Source organism: Ascaphus truei, chromosome 4 (genome assembly GCF_040206685.1).
Source record: "Ascaphus truei isolate aAscTru1 chromosome 4, aAscTru1.hap1, whole genome shotgun sequence".
Classification (NCBI taxonomy): domain Eukaryota; kingdom Metazoa; phylum Chordata; class Amphibia; order Anura; family Ascaphidae; genus Ascaphus; species Ascaphus truei.
Window position 1 is genome coordinate 7,163,125 of NC_134486.1, and position 24,921 is coordinate 7,188,045.

The 24,921-nt window shown below is 43.2% G+C and overlaps 1 protein-coding gene and 2 non-coding genes across 3 annotated transcripts in view; 2 read left to right on the forward strand and 1 right to left on the reverse strand.

Annotated features, from left to right (window-relative positions):
- Positions 1–24,921, forward strand: part of LOC142491877 (uncharacterized) — a 72,512-nt gene that overhangs the window by 17,649 nt on the left and 29,942 nt on the right. The window lies entirely within an intron of this gene.
- On the forward strand, positions 10,107–10,190 carry TRNAL-UAA (transfer RNA leucine (anticodon UAA)). Its single transcript has one exon. It is a non-coding gene; the product is annotated as a tRNA-Leu (tRNA).
- On the reverse strand, positions 21,427–21,510 carry TRNAL-CAA (transfer RNA leucine (anticodon CAA)). Its single transcript has one exon. It is a non-coding gene; the product is annotated as a tRNA-Leu (tRNA).

Below are 24,921 nucleotides of genomic sequence, written 5' to 3' on the forward strand. Positions count from 1 at the left end.
TTGGTATTGTAGTGTGCATTATCCTTAGCGTTGTATACTGTAGGTGCCTTTAAACCCAGTAACCTACTGTATTGTGATTCACTTTGATTCTCCCTAGTGTTTTTTGAGTCACTATCCTTTTCATGTTTAGGGTTGACAGTGTGTGTCGTTCCCTAGTGCTGTTCATTAGTGTTTAAGGGTCCATGCCTCTTTTTTAAGTGTTTTTAAATCATGTACTGTTTATTCATCCCTTTTTGCACTGTGTCAAATAAATAAACAAATATATCAATTGCATACCTGAGTGCTCCCATACGGGTTACTTTTTTCTCTTTTCACTCACATACAGTATGTATATATATATATATATATATATATATATATATATATATATATATACAGTATATATACACAGTGTATATATGTATACTGTATATATATATATATATATATATATATATATATATATATATATATACAGTGTATATACTGTACAGTATATATTTATTTCTCTTCATGTCTTTATTTATTTATTTATTTATTTAGATTTATTTATTAATTGTGGGGCTGCTGTGCGTGAATTTTTTTTATTGGGGGTGAGGGGGGTGTTTGGCCCTTGGTGTGAGTTTACGACTTGCAGCAGCAGCAGCACAATTAATAAATAAATATAAATAAATAAATAAATAAATGACAATAAATACATTTGAAATACATTTTTATTGATAGTGTACATGTGCAGGGGGTCTCCGGAGCTGAAGCGCACAGGTTTCAGGTCTGGGGACCCCGTGCCCCCCGAGATACAGGCCCCTTTAGGGGGTGCCGGTATCCCTCTGCTCTGCTTGGTTAAACGCAGAGCACTCAGCACTCAGAAACACAGGCCAGCCAGATTTAAACACACACACAATAGGGGGAGGTTTTTTTTACATAGCTTGCAGGGAAGCTTAACGCACACACACAATAGGGGGATAGGGGGATAGGGGGAGGTTTTTTTTACATAGATTAGAGAGAAGGCAGGGCGTTTTAAAAGCGAGAATAGGGGGAGGGGGTTTTACATAGATTTTATTTATTTATTTATTTAGATTTATTTATTAATTGTGGGGCTGCTGTGCGTGAATTTTTTTTATTGGGGGTGAGGGGGGTGTTTGGCCCTTGGTGTGAGTTTACGACTTGCAGCAGCAGCAGCACAATTAATAAATAAATATAAATAAATAAATAAATAAATGACAATAAATACATTTGAAATACATTTTTATTGATAGTGTACATGTGCAGGGGGTCTCCGGAGCTGAACCGCGGTGGTTTTAGGTCTGGGGACCCCGTGCCCCCCGAGATACAGGCCCCTTTAGGGGGTGCCGGTATCCCTCTGCTCTGCTTGGTTTACAGGCCGCGATCACGTGATCGGGACCTTTAAACCAAGCAGAGGGCTACCGGCACCCCCTAAAGGGGCCTGTATCTCGGGGGGCACGGGGTCCCCAGACCTAAAACCACCGCGGTTCAGCTCCGGAGACCCCCTGCACATCTACACTATCAATAAAAATGTATTTCCAATGTATTTATTGTCATTTATTTATTTATTTTTTGGCGGCTGCTGTGTGTGTGTATTTTTTTATTGTGGGTAGCGGGAGGGTGGGTGAATGGGGTATTCGCCCCAACGATGGTTGGGGAGGGCTTGCGGGGGGGGGGGGGGGGGGGGGGGTAGCGGGAGGGCTTAACCCCTTCATGACCGTAGCGGTATTAACTGCTACGATCGTGAAGGGGTTAAGTGCACCCGCAACCCCCCCCCCCTCCCGCAAGTCCTAAACTCACACCAAGGGCCAAATACCCCCCTCACCCATCCCCACTACACACAATAAAGCGGGCACGGTGGGTTAACCCCTTCATTGCCTTAGCGGCTATCCGCTATGGTAATGACGCAGCATTTTCCGTATTTTTAATAATATTGATCAGGAGCAGGGGGGTTCCCTGAGCATTAATTTCTGGCTCAGGGAACCCCCTGCTCACTGTACAATATTATTAAATCTCTCTCTGCTGCAAACACATCTCGCCCCCAGTATGTGCAGTAATTTACTGAACATGTACTGTAGAATAAATGCATACAGTAGTTTTATTTATTCGGGTTTATTACACAGTATACTGTATGGCCGGAAAACATCAGCATACAGTACAATATAATCCATCGAAATCCCCCCATTAGCCGTTTTCTTTTCTGAGGAAAAACAAAATGAAAAGTTTTAATGTACAGTAATGGTCAGCCCCCTAAAGAAGTTCCCAGCCAGCCCCACCAAAATAATACGGCAAAAATACAGTACTCACCATACTGTACAGTACAGTATTACTAAATTTCCCATTCAGCTTGCGCTGGCGCCGGCCCACTTCCAGTCCAGCTTTCATCATTTTGCAGAGGGACTAGCCCACCTGTAGTCAGCGGGAAATCGCTTAGGTACATGCAAGCTTCATCAAAACTGGCTGCGAAATCCATCTCAGATTTGTCACCGACGGCAGGACCATGATGATAAGCTGGTGCTGCTGCTGGTTCTGGTTCTGGTTCTGGCGCATTGCTTGGCAGGGACTGTCGCTTCTTATTTCGTTTTAACACGACCCTTCGCCTTTTGCCGCCTCCATTATCATAGATACGGGAAAAACCCTGTGACACACACCAATACCCTCCAACAAATTGGGGCTCAATACGGTGAAAACAGGGGTCACTACATAACCTTTTCCTTATTGCATGCTTCCACAAATGAGGAGTTGGCGAAAATCTGTAAAAGTCATAATTTTCGATAAAATACTGATAAATTTGAACAACTGTTGCCATCTTATCCTCTGTTGCATTTATAGCGGCCCATATCAAATAAGCATAACTTCTGTCAGGTTTTTGGAACACGGGCTCCACTTGTTCACTCATGTCTCTGTAGAATAGTGTAAGTGAAAATGATCTTTGTCTTTATTTAATACATTACTGTATGTAAAGCCTAAATTGATACATTTTTTGCAACTATTCCTTCAGTCTCAAGGACAAGTTACACAATAGCATACTGTACTGGGATAAAGTAACTTTTTTTGGAAACGAAACAACTTGCAAAGGCCACACATTACTTAAGTCATGAGTTTATGCCATCTGGTGGACAATCGAAACATCGCAGCCTAGTAAATCATTCTCATTATCATTTAACAAGATCAGGCCCCCGTCAGCCAGGCATGAACCGTGGCTGGGAAGGCAAGCGCAACGAAGCATGCAAGAGGTGAGCAGTGGCGGATTCCAGGTTTCTGCCAGGTACAAACCAGGCATTTGCTCGAATAAAGTGTGTCGGTGCAGTAAAGGTGCAACTGCCTGTTGTGAACCGTTGTCTGAGGCAGGTGTCTGAGGAGTGGGTTCCTGCATCCGTAGAATCGGGGTTGCTCCATGGAAGCAGGTGGCACAATGCAGTATCTGGACAAGGGCAAGTTCAGATAAACATCATCGAGTGGTTGGCTATGCAAAGTGTGTAAACGTTTATGCATGGCAGCGAGGTACAGGTGTTGAAAGTGGGCGTACTCTAATGGGAGGGAGGTGAGTGACCCGACAGGGAGATAAAGGTGCAACTGCCTGTTGTGAACCATTGTCTGAGGAAAATCCATGACCATCTTGCGGACACTCTGCTAGAGAGTCTACAGCAGGCTGTATTGTACAATCGGATTAACACAGCGGGTTCCACTGTTTTAATGGGACTCGCTGTGTGAATCCTATCTGTAAGAGACGTTCAGTGAGAGAGACTGAATCAGTAACTCTACCTGCGTGCCTCTAACAGGTGATCGTGGGACTTTTTAATTTTATTTAAATAACATATTATTGTAGCAGGGTTCTCAGGAGCTGAACCACACTGATACCATGTGTGGGGGTCCTAGAGTATCAGCTCTTGCACACAGATGTCAAAAATGCATTGCTGAGACTGTGTGCCCTTTTGCGACATTAATGATTTATCTGACTTTGCCTTTCCTGGGGTGCTGGGATCAGGAGATTTCTGTGCTGTAAGTTTCAGGGTGGGTTTGTCAGAGAAAGTCTTCACAGAATGTGTCTATGTATCGTGGGTTCCAGAGTTATGGGATACCCCAAAAGTTGTATCCAGGAATTTAGTGTGATTCTCGGATACAGCCAAACACATTACTCCGCCAAACTCTGTCTCTGAAAGCGTTCTTGCAGCTCACCGCCAGGATTCCTGCTGCAGCATCATCCAGACCAGGTAAATGGGTATGAAGAGGTTAAACAATATCTGCAGCTATACACAGAGTCCCTAGTGTAGCAGGGGTTCCCCAGTATAGCAGAGGTACCCAGATACATGCCCAGGTACCCTGAACCTAGTGTAGGGGTTCAGGGGATGCTCCAGCTAAGTTATAAAGCTGAGCAGGTTTGCAGTGTGTTGAATCTTTAAAAGTTATTTTTCTAATGTGTGCCCAGAATGAGACTCGTGACTGTAGGGAATATACACTCTCTCCATCCCTGACACCAGAATAGGAACTTATATATGTGTATCACACAGAAGACAGGACACAGTATATTTTATTAAATGGTTATTTTTTAATAGGTATATATATATATATATATATATATATATATATATATATATATATATATATATATATATATTGATAACCTGTAAATTAACTGTGGGATTTGCAAGTCCAGGAGGTGTACTGCAGTTCTGCTTGAGTGCCCACATCCCGGGCTAACACAGGGCTATCCGGCCACCATTTGCCAGAGCCCTGACTCTGTGGAGCCTGGGCAGCGTTTGGGCACAGTGTGCAAAGAGGCAGAGGTGCCAGGTTGGCGCATGCCCCTTTACAACCTGAGAAAAGGTGCCCTCCCAGCTTTACAATACCGGCAAATCAGTGATTGGCTGGCAGGAGAATTCCCACGCTCTGATAGGCTGCAGAGGTGAATGGGACACTGAAACCCATAAGAAACCTTGCAGCCAATCAGGAGCGCAGATTCCAAGCGCCAAACCAACAGCGGCAAATTTCAAAGATTCAAAGTAAACTCTGACGCGTTTCGTACCTGTTGGTACTTTGTCAAAGAGTGACTGAAGGTAGATGTAGGGGTCCCTTTAGTAGCTGCTTCCTTGTGTAGCCATGTCGTCTTTATGGCTACTAATCTGCCCTGCCTAACACATAAGCCCTGGTACCAGTGCAGGCAGTGTTAGGATTAATCTGAGTTTTCCCCTGCACCAGTGAGAGAGAACAAACCATCACCCCAAAAGCCTGTCCTGTCTTCCCCACTACCAACGGCGGAAACTCAGCGCTTCTGTGAGCCATCAGGTAACCATCACAACACACCCAGTAATAGCGTGATCTCCCAGAGGGTGGGGAAAACCTGTTACACATCAAAAGGTGTGTGTTACTTTAGGTGTATTTCGTGCATGTGTATGGGAGCCTGTACAATAAAGGGGAGAATCACTGCCAGTTACAGCAAGATTACGTGTTATTCAACAACAGACATTGGCTCTTTGCGTCCGTTCCTCTCATTATAAACTTGTCTTTCTCTCCCACATGACACAGTTCTCTCTTTCCCACTCGCCCCATCTCTCTTCTCCCCATATACACTTATACTTACTGCCCCAACAAACGGGGAAACCACAGAATAGCAGCGTGGCTTTTATTCTACCCCAAATATTGTGTCTCTTTTTAGCTATTTTGTTTTGGAGATATCGTAATCATTAATTAAATAAAGAGTCCGATGGGGTTTCACAAACATATCCCTTTCCATGGCGATCTTTAGAAGTATAAAGGGTGAGGCCGCTGGTGTCACGTGTGGTGAACCCCGACTTAACGAGAGAAAACAGTAATGTTCCCATCCTGGGGAAATTATCCTTTATCTCTAATTTACAAAACACCCCCACCCCAATATAATATGCCAGGAAGTTATCTCCCCCTCTGCTTAACCCCAATATAATATGCCAGGAAGTTATCTCCCCCTCTGCTTAACCCCAATATAATATGCCAAGAAGTTATCTCCCCCTTTGCTTGACCCCAATATAATATGCCTGGCAGTTATCTCCCCCTCTGCTTGATCCCAATATAATATGCCTGGAAGTTATCTCCCCCTCTGCTTGACCCCAATATAATATGCCAGGAAGTTATCTCCCCCTCTGCTTAACCCCAATATAATATGCCAAGAAGTTATCTCCCCCTCTGCTTGACCCCAATATAATATGCCTGGCAGTTATCTCCCCCTCTGCTTGACCCCAATATAATATGCCTGGCAGTTATCTCCCCCTCTGCTTGACCCCAATATAATATGCCAGGAAGTTATCTCCCCCTCTGCTTGACCCCAATATAATATGCCTGGCAGTTATCTCCCCCTCTGCTTGACCCCAATATAATATGCCTGGAAGTTATCTCCCCCTCTGCTTGACCCAAATATAATATGCCTGGAATTTGTTGCCCCCTCTGCTTGACCCCAATATAATATGCCTGGAAGTTGTTGCCCCCTCTGCTTGACCCCAATATAATATGCCTGGCAGTTATCTCCCCCTCTGCTTGACCCCAATATAATATGCCTGGAAGTTAACTCCCCCTCTGCTTGACCCCAATATAATATGCCTGTCAGTTATCTCCCCCTCTGCTTGTCCCCAATATAATATGCCTGGCAGTTATCTCCCCCTCTGCTTGTCCCCAATATAATATGCCTGGCAGTTATCTCCCCCTCTGCTTGACCCCAATATAATATGCCTGTCAGTTATCTCCCCCTCTGCTTGTCCCCAATATAATATGCCTGGCAGTTATCTCCCCCTCTGCTTGTCCCCAATATAATATGCCTGGCAGTTATCTCCCCCTCTGCTTGACCCCAATATAATATGCCTGTCAGTTATCTCCCCCTCTGCTTGTCCCCAATATAATATGCCTGGCAGTTATCTCCCCCTCTGCTTGACCCCAATATAATATGCCTGGCAGTTATCTCCCCCTCTGCTTGAATGGAGCATAACAATTGCTCAGAATTGCTCCACTTTTCGCTCGGTATATAAACGCTGACACTTTAACTTGGTGAATAAATTGCCACAAAGGAGCTGATTCTGGGCGTGGACCAGTTTATCTTTTAGGTGCTTATCTGATATGGTCAAAAATTGCCGTTCTGGATATTTTTTTACCACAAACACCCATTGACGTGAAACAAACCCTTACTGTATTTTTCCTTCTGCCCCATGTTACCATTCTGCTTTTTTGCCACTTGCTCTGCAGCGGGAATACCTGCTCTACCAGTTTTAAAGCTTTCCTAAAGGGCTGGGGAAAAGCCACATTCTTAGAAGTTATAAGACATGTGTAAGGTTGGTAATTACAGCATTCGCAGCACAGGTAATTATAGGTGTGACGTCTATAGTTTGTGCAATAATACCTCTCATACAATACACCATTGCACATCCATCCTCTGCCAAACATCAGTAGGAAATTAATGTCTGCACAAATTACACAACAATTACAGATTGTATAGCCCATGGCTGTGAACATGTTGGCATCATATACTGTAACATGACGATGTCTAACCCTTTGTGGGAAATATGGACAAGGGCCCAGATGCCGCTTAGGCACTGAATAGTTTTGGATTTTGAAGGATTAGACGTTGAAAAGCACTGTCACGGGAGAACAGGTCTTTTAAAACATTTATATTTTTGGGATCATTTAATTGGCAAAACAAGGCAGTGAAATAAAATGAGGCTTATTTGGATAAAACTTCTGAAATCCAACAAAACACAAAACAATTTTTTAATAATTAAGGGGCTTATGCAGAGAGGTACGTTAAGGTAAATTTCGCCAGGTTAGAGGCAAAAATGTCCGCATTTAGGCAGTTAGTGGCGAGAACTTGGCGGGCCAATTCAAATTCGCCAGACTTGTGGCGAGAAGCGTGATTTCGCCAATGCTAAAACACGCATGATTCCAGTAGCTCCGATGCGCATGTACGCGCCAATCGGAGCCACTAAATGGCGCATCTAGAGGAAATTTTGCCCGCCAACAAAAGTTGGCTGTATTGTGGGCAAATACCGCGCGCCTCTGAATGGCGAGTTTCACGCCAAGTGAAACTCGGCTAATTAGCAATTTCATGCACACCGCGCTACCGGAGTACCCTGCATAGCACAACATTAAATGCCAATCCTGCGGCGAAATTTAAGCCTTTCTTGTACCGTACCTCTCTGCATAAGCCCCTAAGTGTTTGTTTTCTATAGCCCTGCTAGTTTTACGTAGAGCTTTGCAGAGACTATTTGCGGCACAGGTTCCTGCCCTGTGGAGCTTACGATCTAAGTTTTTGATGCCTGGGGCAGAGGAAGATAAAGTGACTTGCCCAAGGTCACAAGAAGCCGACACCGAGAATTGAATCAGGTTCCCCTGCTTTAAACTCAGTGCCAGTCAGTGTCTTTACTCCCTGAGCCGCTCCTTCTAAATATACACACTTACTGGGGTCGGGGGTACGATATCTAGCCTTTCCTAGGTGAGATTCAGCAGAAACTCCTGACAGCAACTGCTACATTCTAAAATTAGAACTTGGCCCTCACGTCTGACTCAGTCTCTGCCGGGCAGACTTTCCTAGCTTCACAACGAAGCCGGTTTCTCTGCTATTTGGAACAGAGCAACTTTGAAAAACCCGCCCTAGCTCATCGACTCAAGCCACAAAATTGTCTGGTTCTCTTACTGGGGCTTCTCTTTACCCTCCCCTGAGCTATGTTCAGCATGGAGGGAGCGACCAATCAGCATTGGAATTCCTCCCCACCAGCCAATAGAAACAGGGGCTCGCCTCTGGGCTGACGTTAGAGGAGGAGGCGTGCCAAGCCTGCTAACAATACCCAAATGGATCTCCTGCCTAGGGTATAGTAAGGGGGTGGTGATATGAAATAGTGTAAAAATGTAACTTACACGGCCTTGTGCAAGTGCTAGTGCATCAAGGTATCTTTTGCTCCTCCTTCTTCCTTCCGATGTGGATCTCCTTCTGTTCTTCTTGCGGTCGTCCCTCTTTGGTTTAAGTGGTATCTGCGGAGCCTGAGGAAGCCCAACAAAGGGTGAAATGCTTTGCTCGACTTTACAAGATTTTTGGACCATTCAAGCCATTCAAGCAGTTAGACGGCGAAGTTGTAGGACTGCACCCGGACACAGAAGCAGAGAGCAACACACAACGAGTCACTAACAACGGCTTAAGGACAGGCTGCTACCCCTTTTTTTGTTTTTGTTTTTACTGTGTTTTGATGACAGTAGTAGGGAGGCATACATTACTGCTGCGGCACAGTTTATTCGAGCATTTGCCCGTTCTGTGCCGCAGCAGTAGCCTGGCGCGCGCCCGAGAGTGACGGGCGCGCGCCGAAGCAGCGGAAGAGCGCCCTCCGATCGGGGCGCTCTCCCTACCGCTGCCGGGTCCGCCGGGTCCCCCGGAACCCCCTGCCGCTGTCCCGCGATCGCGGGACACCAGGGCTCCCTCGGGGAGCCCCTGGACGCGCGTGCAGGGGGCGCACGCTCCCGAAGACGTGTGACCGCGCGTCTATGACGCGCGGCACGCCGAGGGGCGGCCACTAGCAAGCCGGGAAATCTCCCGGCTTGCGGATCTGGCCGCAGTGTAATAAACTGTGTCGCCAGTGTATGTCAAACTTTTTTTGACAGGTACCACGCCCCCTTTTCCCCCAAGCCACGCCCCTTTTGGCCTTAAACCCGCCCTATGTCCCGCCCCTTCCGTATCCGGTCCCGCCCCATCCGTATCCGGCCCCGCCCCCTGCGCATATTTTTTAGGTTGCCGCCCCCAGCGCCAAAAAACCGCGGTTGACGCCCCCTACGCCAAAAAAACGCAGTTGACGCCCCCTAAGCCAAAAAACCGCGGTTGACATCCCCCTGACTCCATTTTTTATTATGATGTGCATTTTTTATTCTTTTTTGTGATTGGTGCGTACTGTTGACGTAGATTGGAGGGGGCGTATACATACGCGGGGCATGTCCGGGCATGTTTATAGGCGTTTGGGGCATGCCCGAGCATGTTTTTTTCATACTGGGGCATGTCTGGACATGTTTATTCTGAAATAACGCAGTGCGCATGTCAGAAAAGTTCAAAAGACGTTGAAAAGAGGGCGTAGCATTTTTTTAAAATTCAGACAGAATGCGGCTTTAAGAGGATAAACCCCTCAAGGGTCTGGGTGGCCGAGTGGTTTAAGGCGTTGGACTTAAGATCCAATGGACGTATGTCCGCGTGGGTTCGAATCCCACCCCTGACATAATATTTTTATATATTTTTTTATTTGTATATATTTTTTATTTGTATAGAGACGGTACAAGGGTTAGACGCAACAGTCGGGGGTTACATATAAATAAAAAGCACAATTGTATGAGTCAAAAATTGCTTATTTTATTTTTAAAAGATAACACAGTTTTCAACCAGGAAATAATTACAAGACGTATTTACAAGTAAAAAAGTAAAACGGCTGTTAAGGCCTTAATAGACTAAAATCATCTAGAGTCGTTGAGTTAGTACGATACATAGTATAGAGGGACAGCAATACATTGTCTTTAAAAAAAAGTACAAGTGTATAATCAAAATTGATTATTTTATTTTTAAAAGCTACAACAGTTTCAAGCCGGAAACAATTACAATTCGTATTTACAAGTAAAAAAGTAAGTAAGTCATTTCAAAAGTCTTTCAAATGCTTTGAAAAGCGTTTCATAGCAATTGAAGCAATAACCTCATTAGCAGATGGTGTGGGGACATAATGACAAGAAGCTAGACAAACACCATGGTTGTTAATTGAGAGCAGAGGTGTCGTGGGAACAGCCTCATTAACAGCGGTAAATAAGGCATTTCAAAAGACTTGGAAGAGCTTTGAACGGCGGGAGATAGCATTTGAAGTAAAGGATGTATATCCGTTGTGATGCCTTATGTGAGTTTCAACAGGCTATCAGCACAGTTTTAAACAGAGGCTGAAAACACCATAGAAGCATTATATTGATTTATGAAACACTATTAAAGAATGCATAGCCATACAAGCTCAAAAAAAACGGATGCGCAATTACGAAAAATATATTACACGCCGAAAATGCCTGGTTCCTTTGGCGGCATACAGAGTTTAAATAATGCAGCACAAAAATACGGTATTTCAAACGCAACGGTCAAAAATTATCTTTCAGAGCAAGATGTCTATTCGTTATACAAACCGGCGCGAAAAAATTTCAAAAGGAATATGATTTTAGTTTCCAATATCGATTCGCAGTGGCAAGCCGATCTCGTATCAATGATTGATTTTGCCAATTGTAATGACGGAAATCGTTATATTTTGACGGTTATCGATATTTTGTCAAAATACGCCTGGGCAAAATTGTTGCAAAATAAAAAAGGGTTAAGCGTCGCTAATGCGTTACAGGAGATTTTTTTAGAGGGACGGGTGCCTCAAAAGTTACTAACTGACGGGGGTAAAGAATTCTTGAATAAGAATGTTAATTTACTGCTCCAAAAATATGGCGTTAACAGGTTCATCGCCGGCAACGCCGTTAAGGCAGCCATTATTGAGCGCTTTAATAGGACATTAAAAACGAAAATGTGGCGTTTTTTCACAGCACATAATACGCACAGGTACAGCGATGTGTTATCAGACTTAATATACAGCTATAACCACACGCCACATCGCACCATTAAGTGTGCGCCAAAGGATGTAACACAAGCGAATTCTCTCACCGTTTGGAATACTATTTATAGGTCACATGTGTGTTCTAAGAAACTTAAGCCACTTTTAAAAATTGGAGACCACGTTCGGATATCAAAATATAAAGGAGTTTTTACAAAGGGTTATGAACAGTGCTTTACAGACGAAATATTTATTATTGCTGATGTACGCACGAAAGGCGTAAAACCTCTGTATAAGATTACAGATAGCGCTGGTGAGGCCATAGAAGGCTCATTCTACGCTGAAGAGATACAAAAAATACCAAAGAATTTAAATCGCGTTTACAGAATTGAGAAGATATTAAAACAAAAAAGCGTAAGGCGTAAAATCGTCTACTACGTTAAATGGTGTGGATACCCTACAAAATTCAACAGCTGGATAGAAAAAGCACAACTAACTCGTTTGTAAAAAGACGTCACCATGGAGGATATTGCCTTTTATGTAACGCTGCCTAGTAATGCGTCATACGAAACGTTCCCCCAAAATGACATTTCTAATTATACGACAAAACTAGCCAAGCCCATTATTTTAAAAGGTGAATGGGAGGTTGCTTTAACAGAAATACAGTATCCGCATACTTGGAATACATTTGAAAATGTGGACGGTAACGTATCTGTAACACAACTAAGGCCGCCGTTACGGAACGCTGCGCCAGACAGCACATTACATGTATCAACGCTAAACGCCATTAAATCAAACTTCATGGTAAAAGCGGGGTATTATAGTGATATTAATGAATTGGTTAGGTCTATTAACGAGGCGATGGCCATCAGTAAAGTGAAATTGAAATATGACGACTTTGAAAGAACAGTATCTGTTCCGGGTTCACATAGCTTTACAGCCTCAGAGCGTATGATGAACATTCTAGGCATGGATTCTAATAATATCGATAAAATTGAAAAATGTGATAAAATATGTGCAGATATAAAAAACGGCTTTTATACAATATTTGTTTATACCGACATCATTATGCATCAACGCGTAGGTCACAGTTTTGTCCCCCTACTGCGGACTGTTGAAATCACCGGCAATAATAATGATATCATTACGCAGCGCTACATAAAGCCTGATTACATACCCGTCAGTAAATATCACATCGATTGCATTACAATTGAGATAAAGAACGACCAAAATAAGAACGTCTCATTCAAGTACGGGAAGGCCATTGTAAAACTGCACTTTCGGCCGCGCAAAAGCTCTCTGTATTGAGGGGCCGGCAACATGGTGGCTGTTAAAAACTATGGAGAACCACAGGTTTACAGTATGTACTATAGAGCACAAGCGGGAAATGGCTTACAGGGCTTTCATGGGAGCCCTTATATGTACGGCCGTGGATTAGCAGGCGTTTTCCGCAGTCTCTTTAGACGGGCGGTGCCTTTATTCAGGCGTGGCTTTGATATTGTAAAACCTCATGTAAAAACTGCAGCACTAAATATCGCTAGAGACGTTGTGGGTCGTGTTTCAACCGCTGTGACGAATAAAATGGGTGGTGCAGCACAAGACGGATCAGGTCTCGTGTACATCAGTAGAAGCAGTGCTAAAGGCAAACGCAAGCGCAGCGTTGCATTCCCACCCAGCACAACCCGTTATCAAAACAAAAAGAGCAGTCGCAACGTCAGAAAGAAGAAAAAAACCTCGCGACAGAACTTAAACGACATCTTTTGATTCATTTGACAAGACAAAAAAATAAATAAAAGTTATTTCAGCATGGCGTTTATTCACACCAACTCCATAGAACGCGCTAAATCAGAAATGGATATCTTTGAAATACAGCCTACACAGACGAGCATAGAAAAAAGTCTGCATATGGAAATACAACCGTTGGCCGCCCTTTCAGAAAACGCGCCTATGGAGTTTTATAGCGCCGAAAGCGGGGAAGACTATTGCGCCTTCAATAACGCATTGAATTACATTACCTGTAAGATGGCTGCATTGACATTGTAAACCAGCATGTGAAAACGACGGAGCGAAATATCGCTTTCAACCTTAGTGTTGAATAAAATAGGCGGTACAACGCCAACATGCTCCGGACACAGGTACATAAGTAAAGCAATTCTAAAGACAAACGCATACAACGCGTAGCGTTTCAGCCTTGCACAAATCGGTGTCAAAACAAACAGAGCGGACGCAAAAGACAGAAAGAAGAGAAAACCGGTACTTAAAAGCCCGCAGTTGATTCGCTTGACAAGACAAAAAAAGTTATTTCAGCATGGCGTTTATTCACACCAACTCCATAGAATGCGCTAAATCTGAACTGGACATCTTTGAAATACAGCCTACACAGACGAGCATAGAAAAAAGTCTGTATGTGGAAATACAACCGTTGGCCGCCCTTTCAGAAACGGCACCGTTGGAGTTTTATATCGCTGGCAACGGGGAACATTATTTCGACCTCAATAATACTTTGATTTACATTACGTGTAAAATCGTCAAACAGGACAATACACCGATTGCTGATGGAGCACGCGTGAGTCTAATCAATAATCCGATAGCAACGCTTTTCAATCAGTTAGATGTAACTTTGGGGGACAGACTCATATCGCAATCCAATAATCTGTACGCATATCGGGCGTATATTGAAACAATTCTGAACTATAGCGCTGATGCATTATCCACGCAGTTTACCACCGGTTTATTTTACAAGGATACAGCAGGGCAACACCAAACCCGCACAGTGGGTGGTGATAACCAGGGTTTTACAAAGCGTTCCCAAATGACAGAGCGTGGTAAAGCCGTAGAATTACTGGGACATCTACATAGCGATATATTTTTTCAAGAGAGACTTATACTGAACGGTCTGGACTTAAAAATTAAACTCACTAGAAATAAAGATACATTTTGTTTAATGTCTGCTGAGGCTGAGCCGTTTAAGATTCAAATTCTAAACGCGTCGCTGTTTGTCAAAAGGGTGCAAATTGCGCCGGCAGTGCGCATAGGTCATGCGCAGGGGCTTTTAAGCGGCAACGCAAAATACACTATCGACCGTGTGGGGATGAAAATTTATAGCATTGCGGTCGGAAGTCGCGTATGCAATCTAGAAAACCTGTTTTTGGGGCAATTACCCAAACTGGTCATTATAGGATTCGTTGATAATGACGCTTTTTCTGGTGCTTACGATAAAAAACCCCTTTGTTTCAAACACAACCATGTGAATTTTGCAGCGCTGTATTTAGACAGCGAACAAATACCGACAAAACCGTTTCAACCAGACTTTGAGAATGCTAATTCTATTAGAGAATACATGGCCCTGGTACAAATTGCCGGTAAACAAAATGCAGACGCTGGATTTCTCATTAATCGTGAAGAGTATGTTGAGGGGTACACGCTATTTGCGTTTGATTTGTCACCCGATCAGGAACGCGGTGGTCACTTCTCACTAATTCGCAATGGAAACCTGAGGGCTGAAATACGCTTTTCAAGGGCTCTGGATAGAACCGTTAATATTATTGTGTACGGCGTTTTTGATAACGTTATTGAGATAAATCACAGAAGAGAAGTGTTATATGACTTTCTCTGAATAAAAAAAAAAGAATGAATACCGTGCAAATAACACAGTTTTTAAGCGCCGATCGATTCACCCGTGGATTGTTTCAAGGAGTTTACCCCTGCGATTTATTACCTCGTCGTGTGCTGACAAATGCACCCGCAGGTTTCATCATAAATACACATCCTCATAACGGTCCTGGTGAGCACTGGTTGGCGATTTTTTTTTATACAGATGGTTCTGGACATTTTTTCGACTCATACGGATTATCACCAAAAAGTGAACTCTTTCCTAAAGAAATTTTACAGTTTTTAAATACGAACGTGAAACGTATAACGTTTCAGAACGCACAGTTGCAAGATACTTTGTCGTCCAATTACTAACCAATTCATGACCAAATACCACTGATAATACAGCCCCCTAATGATGCGGTGGATCAGTCTGTATTTTTGGAACGTGTAGCGCAGTACCAAAGAGTACGACAAAATTTTAATGCTGTGGAACATTTTGAACATTTTCAATTTGTAAATCTTGATCGTATAACATCCTTTTCAGTGGCATTACAGGCGGTACATGATGCTATACAGTGTACATTGAATAGACTACTGCCCGACATAGGACCCCATGACATGGTGCAATTACGTCTAGACGGTGACACGTTAAATAGAGCTTTATACTCTATTAAACGCTCTAAGGACGCCTTAAGCGCTGAGACGTTTTTGGAACATGTGGCAAACATGTTACAAAGCAACGCGGAGGTTCTTGGTGACGGTACTTTAAGACTATTGGTCATAACTGTTAAGAACAGAGTTGGTGGTGTGTTGCACCGTAGACGCATTAATTCAACGCCTTACAGTCGCATCGTAAACAAAAAAAGACAATTACTCTTTGACTTAAATAACGACAGCCATAACTTGTGTCTAGCAGCCAGTCTTTGTGCCCTGTTAGAAAAGAGAGATACGGCTGACGCGGTGTTACTGGAGAAAGCACGTTTGATACATCGCACCCTGGGTATTCCTGATGATCGTCTAGTCAGTTTTAGCGACATACCCGACTTTGAAAAGCACTTGAATGTAACCATTAAAGTGTTCTACCACAATCGGGGAGAATGGCAGTTTTTTAATACAAGTGAGCCCTGCAAAGAGAGGGTTTTATTTATATACCATGAAGACACACATTACTTTGGCGTAAAAAAAATAAACGCTTTCATCGGTGCCAATTACTTTTGCGATTTTTGTCATACTCCATTCGCTCACAAAAATAACCATTCATGCCGCTATTTTTGCCGATCGTGCCAGAGACGGAATTGTGTTGAGGTCATAGCAGACATGCCTAGGTGTCCTATGTGTCGGGCATTTTGTCGTTCACAGGATTGTTTGAGTGAACACAAGAAACTAGCCCAGGCTGCTAAAATAGATTGTAAACGCAAGAAATACTGCGACCGTTGCGGTCGCTACACAGATGACGATCATGAGGAATGCAGAGGTTTGCAGTGTAGAGTCTGTTATGCTTACATCGCCAGTTTTGACAATCACCTGTGCTACATGCGCCCATACAAACCACCGGTCCTCACTGACAACTACATTTTTTATGACTTTGAGTGCATGCAGGAGACGGGCGTACACATACCAAATTATGTCTACGCCATGCCTTTAAGGGATGATGAAGAAAAAGGTTGTGCCCAGTCTTTAGACGGCACTGTGGGTTGGGAGTTCCAGGGTCCAGAGTGTTTGGCTGATTTTGTAACAAAATTCATAGACAGGCCCTTTAGGGAGTACACTTTCATCGCACATAATGCCGGCCGTTACGATTCCTATTTTGTGGTGCAACAGCTGCTTAAAGAGAAGATAAAAATAGAATTACTAGCACAAGGCGGTAAATTATTATGTGTAACAATACCTGATCTGAATATCAGATTTATCGACTCTTTAAATTTCCTCCCCATGAAGCTCAGTAAGTTGCCACAGGCCCTGGGTTTACAGGCAGTAAAGGATATTTCCCACACTTTTTTAACACTGTACAGAATCAAAATTACAGCGGTTCTATGCCCTCTATAGAGCATTACGGCCCCCAGTACATGATGGCCGACGAGAAAACGGGGTTCATGACATGGTATGAAGCGAACAAACATTGTGATTTCAACTTTCAGGCTGAGCTTAAAAGCTATTGCATTGAGGATGTAAAAATTTTGAAGAAAGCCTGTATCTGCTTTAGAAACAGTGTCATAGAAATGACAGAGCATACGGTAATGAGCGACCGTGAGTCTCAGATTGGTGAGGACGATGTCTATAATGTGGACCCCTTTCAGCTGACAACCCTCGCCTCTGTGTGCATGGCTATGTTTCGGCTCAAATTTTTACCAAGTAACACCATCGCCATTGTGCCCCCTGACAATTACAACACCACAAAAAAACGCTTCTCTACGCCCGCCAAACAGTGGCTACTGTATGTGGCCTACAAGGAGAATATAGTCATACAACATGCTTTAAGGGGCGGTGAAAAGATGGTGGGTAACTATTTTCTGGATGGTTATGCGGTGATTAATGGTGTTCAAACAGCCTTTGAATTCAACGGCTGCTTTTACCACGGCTGTCCCATGTGTTACAATGAAAAAGATACAAACACTGTTACATCTCTCACATATGGTCAATTGTACCACAAAACAGCCATCAAAACACATTTTCTAAAAACCAAATGTGGCTATGTGGTGCGTGAGCTGTGGGAGCACGAGTGGAAACACATGTTAGAGACCGATACGGATCTAAAGGCGTTTCTACTTAAAAGTGATTTTCCACAGCCCATGAACCCCCGTGATGCACTTTACGGCGGCCGCACAAACGCTATTAAGCTGTACCACAAAGCGGCGCCTGGTGAGAGTATACATTACTATGATTTTACCAGCTTGTATCCTTTTATCAACAAAACCAAAATGTACCCCACCGGTCACCCTAAGATCATCTATGAGAATTTTCTCTCTTTTGACAGTACTTTGGGGTTGCTAAAGTAAAAGTCTATCCGCCTAGAGGCTTATTTTTCCCCATCCTTCCTGTTAAAATGAATGGCAAGCTCATGTTTCCACTATGCAGCACATGCGCCGTCACCAACCAGACGACGCCTTGCTGTCATACGGATGAGGAGCGCTCATTGACCGGTACGTGGTGTACCGTTGAAATTCAGGCAGCGTTGAAGAAAGGGTACCGGCTGTGTAAATTTTTTGAAATTTGGCACTTTGAATGTTGTACAAAAAAATTGTTTGCTAAATACATTAAGGTGCACCTCAGGGACAAACAGGAGGCATCTGGATACCCCAGCTGGTGTACAGACGAGGTCAAAAAACAAAAATACATCAGCGATTATTTTTCCAAAGAGGGTATACGTTTACGCGCTGATAAAATAGACATTAACCCGGCAAAAAGACAAATTTCTAAACTGTTTCTAAATTCTTTGTGGGGTAAATTCGGTCAAAAGACTAATTTACAAAATACAAGCATTGTAACAAGCCCTGATGAACTTTTTGGTTACGCCTTTTCAACGCAATACGATGTGTCATCTTTAGACTTCCTAGATGATGACACGGCCATGGTTAGCTGGAAGTATACAAAGGAGGGCTACACTGTAGGTCGTAATGTCAATATTTTATTGCCTGTTTTACGACGGCCTATGCCCGTCTTGAACTGTACAATGTTTTGGACAAGCTACAAGAGCGGTGTCTCTACCATGACACTGACTCTGTCATTTTTGTTAGCAAAACAGGTGACTGGAATCCGCCTCTGGGTGACTACTTAGGGGAGCTGACTAGTGAACTACCGAATGGTACACACATTACAGAATTTGTTTCCGCCGGTCCCAAGACTTACGGTTACAAGCTTTCTACTGGTAAAACGTGTCTAAAAGTTAAAGGTATAACACTGAACGCTGCAAACGCTGAATTGATTAACTTTGACACTTTAAAAGATATTGTCCTGGACTACTGCTTACACTCTGATCCTGAAGATCAGGAAAAGATTGTGGTACAACAGGCGGGGATTGTCCGAAATAAACGTTACTGGCAGATTAAGACGCGTCCTCTACAGAAAACACAAAAGTGTGTGTACACGAAACGACAGCTGACCAACGACTTCACAACCCTACCCTTTGGTTACTAATTATAAATCTGTAATGGATATCAGGCTTCAACATCCTTTCTCGTGTATTTTAGCCGGACCGTCAAATTCAGGGAAAAGCTATTTTGTTAAACAGATTTTGCAACATTCTAGCACTCACGTGTCACACCGGCCTGATAATATCGTATGGTTTTATGCTTGCTGGCAAAATCTTTATGATGAACTGTTAAGCACTATGCCCCACATTAGATTTATTGAGGGTATACCCGCTACATTTAATGACGATGCTCTTTTTCCCCCTGGTAAAGTGAATTTGACAATCGTTGATGACTTGATGGAAGCCGCCAGTGAGAGCTCTGAAATTGAAAAGCATTCACCAAGTATGTGCATCACAGAAACCTCAGTATCATGTACCTCGTACAAAATGTTTTTTGCCAGGGTAAAAAAAGCAGAACCATAAATTTAAACACTAAATATATGGTTCTTTTTAAAAATCCAAGGGATAAATTACAAATTAACACCTTAGCTCGTCAAATGTACCCTGGTAAATCACACTTCTTTTTAGAGGCTTTTGAAGATGCCACACGGGTCCCCTATGGTTTTTTGTTAGTAGATTTAAGAGCCACGACCCCTGATGAGTACCGCTTAAGAACCGGTATCTTTCCGCCTGACAACCCCACAGTTTATGTTTTAAAAAAAAAAAACTGTTCTAAAAAGAGATAACTATCTGTAAATTGTCATTACTTGTAGTCGCTCCGCCGTTGTAAACATGTCTAACCGACTACGCCGCAATTGGCATACTTTAAAAGCATTAATAAGGGCTTCACCAAAGCAAAGAAAAGTTATTCTGTGTTCAGCGTCTAATGATTTAGTCACCGCCATATGCGAGATAGCCCTCAATGCTCTAAAAGGTAAAATACCTTTATCAAAGCGGCAAATTGGCATACTTAAAAAGTGGCGTAAAATTATAAAAAAGCTGAGCGATAAAAAATTTACAATTGTAAAAAAGAAACGCCTGGTGAAGCAGTCCGGCGGCTTTATTGGCTCTCTTTTGGGTTTTGCTATACCGCTGCTGACTGGCCTTCTCACTAACCGCTAATGGAATATGCTGAGAAAATGTACCTGGTCCCCAAACAAGATATGGATCGTTTACAGCGCCCCCCACAACGAGTGGGCGACATACGTGAAGTTGCCATGCAGCGCCTAGACACAGAAATTAATGCGATCTTAAATAGCAATAATTTATCAGAGGATGAAAAGATAAAAAGATACACTACTGTACTGCAGAAATACTTGGTGCATGCTAAACAGAGCGAAGGGGAGAAGAACCGCATAACCCTTTTAATGCCTACTGATGAAACAGCCTCTCACCCTTTACATTTCCAGGATATTGCATCATCAGATACGCCTGACAATTTGATTCGTGAGGTTGTTACTAATGTGAATGTCCGCTTCAAGAAAAATGCAGAGTTATTGCTCAGTAAAATGTTTCAGGCTAAACATATTACAAGCTGGAATGACAAAGGGGAGTTTATTTATAAAAAACAGGTTATACCTGGCTCTAATTTACTGGATTTGGTACGTGGTGTTACACAAAGTCACACTGTTACAAAACGTAAAATACCACAGGGTTGGAGCCCTTTTCTGTCTGCGATGGCTGAACTGAATATCCCCTCATCGGTTGTGGGTAATGCAACAAATAGAGAAAGCCTGGATCGCTTAAAAATACTGGCCCCCGATACAACGCCCCCTCCTTCATCATCCCTTTTACCCCCTCAGAAAAGAACCTCTGATTTGCGTTACAGTTCTTTAAGTGCCCCTGGCTTAACATCCCCGCCGGGGTATTTACTAAACAAGAGGAGGGGTAGTCTATTATTGCCGTCGGCTCACTGGTTGAAACTGTAAATAAGCTGTTTAATTTTTTTTTTTCCCTCTGTAAAATAAGACATTGTATTGCTGTCCCTCTATACTATGTATCGTACTAACTCAACGCCTCTAGATGATTTTAGTCTATTAAGGCCTTAACAGCCGTTTTACTTTTTTACTTGTAAATACATCTTGTAATTATTTCCTGCTTGAAACTGTTGTAGCTTTTAAAAATAAAAAATATTTTTGACTCTTATACACTTGTACTTTCTTTTTATGTAGCCCCTGTTGCGGCTAATCCCTGTACCGTCTCTATACAAATAAAAAATATATAAAAATATTATGTCAGGGGTGGGATTCGAACCCACACGGACATACGTCCATTGGATCTTGAGTCCAACGCCTTAAACCACTCGGCCACCCAGACCCTTGAGGGGTTTAGCCTCTTAAAGTCGTATTCTGTCTGAATTTTAAAAAAATGCTACGCCCTCTTTTCAACGTCATTTGAACTTTTCTGACATGCGCACTGCGTTATTTCAGAATAAACATGTCCAGACATGCCCCAGTATGAAAAAAACATGCTCGGGCATGCCCCAAACGCCTATAAACATGCCCGGACATGCCCCGCGTATGTATACGCCCCCTCCAATCTACGTCAACATTACGCACCAATCACAAAAAAGAATAAAAAATGCACATCATAATAAAAAATGGAGTCAGGGGGATTTCAACCGCGGTTTTTTGGCTTAGGGGGCGTCAACTGCGGTTTTTTTTGGCGTAGGGGCGTCAACCGCGTTTTTTTGGCGCTGGGGGCGGCAACCTAAAAACCTGCGCAGGGGGCGGGGCCGGATACGGATGGGGCGGGACATAGGGCGGGTTTAAGGCCAAAAGGGGGCGTGGCTTGGGGGGGAAGGGGGCGTGGTACCTGTCAAAAAAGTTTGACATAATGTATGCCTCCCTACTACTGATGACCACCTCGACCCAGAGCAAGAAGAGACCAAAGTAAGAACAAGGAGGATACCCCTTAAACCAAAGAGGGACGACCGCAAGAAGAACAGAAGGAGATCCACACCGGAAGGAAGGAGGAACAAAAGATACCTTGATGCACTAGCACAAGGCCGTGTAAGTGACATTTTTTACACTATTTCATATCACCACCCCCTTACAATACCCAAGGCAGGAGATCCATTTGAGTATTGTTATACCCCATTGGACACCTGGCAGAGATCACTAATATCTTTAATTACCCTCAACCTGTGCTCCCCCTTTCTTTTCTGTGTTCCAGTTACTATCACGGGTCCTGGGTAGGTCCTGTTGGTGTCAGAGTCACAGGAGGGCACCACGAAGCTAAGGGGAAATTAACTCCAAAAGGTTGTAATAGATCTATATTTTATCCACATTTCACATTGAGGTAGCGCCCAGGCTTTTTTCCACTATAAATACTAAGGGAACAAGTAACTGGGTATTACCTTGTTACCAGAAACGGGTATCTACCATTATTATACATTGGAAGGAAAGAACATTAATCCATAGGGAGAAAGGAAAGAATAAATGATACATTTTCCATCTAAAGAAGTGTGCCCAGAACGTACGTATTTTCGACTAATTTAATTAATTTAATGGTTCTGAGCTTTTGGTGAGATCCATTAGCCAGAATTCATCAAAGCCCAACATTGGATATTATGCCCGATTTGGCTTGAATCGAAGTTACCAGCACTGGAGTTGAGCATTTCTGGCAGTGTGATAGTACAGAATGGTGACCAGTACCACTGCTGTTTTCTACTTATAAAATTCACAGTAATTCCCAGTTTCAGTGGCTGTTCTGGGCCGTGAGAAATATACATTAGTTGCAAATTGTAAAATATAAAGGACCGACATGAGAGTTCTTCATAGATTTAATTGCTTTGAAACCTCAGAGTTTTCTTCAGTACTCTTGAAGAAGAGACCTGTGAGGTTTGGAAAGTTCTGTTGTCTACAAGCTTATGAAATGTCAACATTATTATCCCTTTGAAGCTCGGTGAAATGTTTCCCAGGGAATTCAATTTACGGAAAAAAAACGCTTACAATTTTGAGAAGACGCGTTGTACAGTTTTGCGGATCTCTTCTCTGTACAATAACATTTTATCTATGCAGAACGAATGTTGGTCCCTTAAAATGTGTCACAACCTACAACACAGTTTTTTGTTGAAAATAGATATTGTGGTGCCATCACTGTCCTCTAGGGGCAGAATGGGGCAGTTGTGGGACTTTGCAGCTCTCATAGAGTTAATCCTCCTGGAAATGGCTGTACAGCTGCTAGTTAATAAAGCTAATTAGCATGCTCTGAATTGTCAGGAAGTGCTTTAAAAGGATGGAAGCTGCAAGGCACAGTGAGACTGTTTTCCCCAGAGAAGGGGGGGAGACAGAGGAGCTCCCCAGCTAATGGAAGCTAGTTAAAAAGAAGCTTGTAAAGAGTGAGAGACACTGCTGAGAGAGAGATGTGCTAATGCAGGGTCGTCTGCACCAACACCTGGATTTACAAATAATCCAACCCTTTTATATGCTGTATACAGAGACGTTCTATGCTCAGCAATAATCATATCTGTTTGGGGTGGAATGAGCTTAGCTATCCACCTGGGTTAGTAAGAGTTGGAGCTGAATGTGTAGTTAGCTTTCCTAATGGAATTGGATTTGATTTTATTGTTTGGTTTTTCTGAAAGGGACGGTGGGCCCGTTGTTTATTTAATCCCTGTAAATTAACCCCTGCTTAGAAGATGTGCACAAACAATATTAAAGTCCCCAGCGCTAAAGTCCAAGATACCGTGATCTTCAGATAGTCTCTGATATTAAAGATGGTAACTGGGCTCTGTTGAAAATGTTCCAGATGGGATGTGTCCTAGGAATGGACGGATGCACGTCTGAAATACAGATGAGAAGCACACCTGATTGCGCAGCGTTTTCTAGCAATCAGATCCCTATCTAAGACAGTGATGATTCCTACTCACATGATGAACGCCAATGTAGTCAGTGGAGAGAATCTGTGCTTGTTCCTCTTCTTTCAGCTCCTCTCACGACCCCACGTGCAGGCAGCTTTCTGGAGGAGACCTCAATCCACAATGGCGTCGGGGGTGGCTCCGTTGCGAAACCCCCACCGAGGGAAGGAATGGGCACAATATGGTGTAGTTTGAAACACTTTAATTAGCTAATACACTAAAAAACACATTAAAATACACTCACATGGTGCAATACCGAATTGTATTGCTCAAATTGCCGTCCGCAGCTTGCAAATCCTGCCCGCAAGATACAGAGATTCCCTGCACGCAGACACGCTGGTGGTACTGAGCGTGTGACGTCACCGCTGCCGGGAACTCTCCTTGCAGAGGCTACGGTGGCTGGGTTGGCTCAAGTGACTAGACTCCTCCTCCCTACGCGTTTCGTGACACGTGGTCACTTCGTCAGGGGATAGTGGAGTCTGGTCAGTGTTACCTTTTATATTATACCAAATGGAGAGAGCCTCCTACTTGGGGTGGAGCCTAGCTGTTGGAAAGTGGAGTATCAGCTTTAATATCAACAGCGTAATAGGAATTGGTACATTGGCTTAAATAAGCACATGCACCCACATAATATAAAGATAAGGACTCAAAAATCTTAATAATAATGGCAATACTCGTAATAGAAAATAAAAATATAAATATATGTCCCAATCGCACTGGGCAATAACCCTAACCCTGCTTAGAAGATACAGTGTTTCCAGCCTTAACTTGGGACAAAAGAGACTGGAACGTGGTGTGGGCATCACAATATGTTTAGACTTCTGGTGACATCATGGGGAATTGAAGCCTAGAGAGGGAGCCCCATG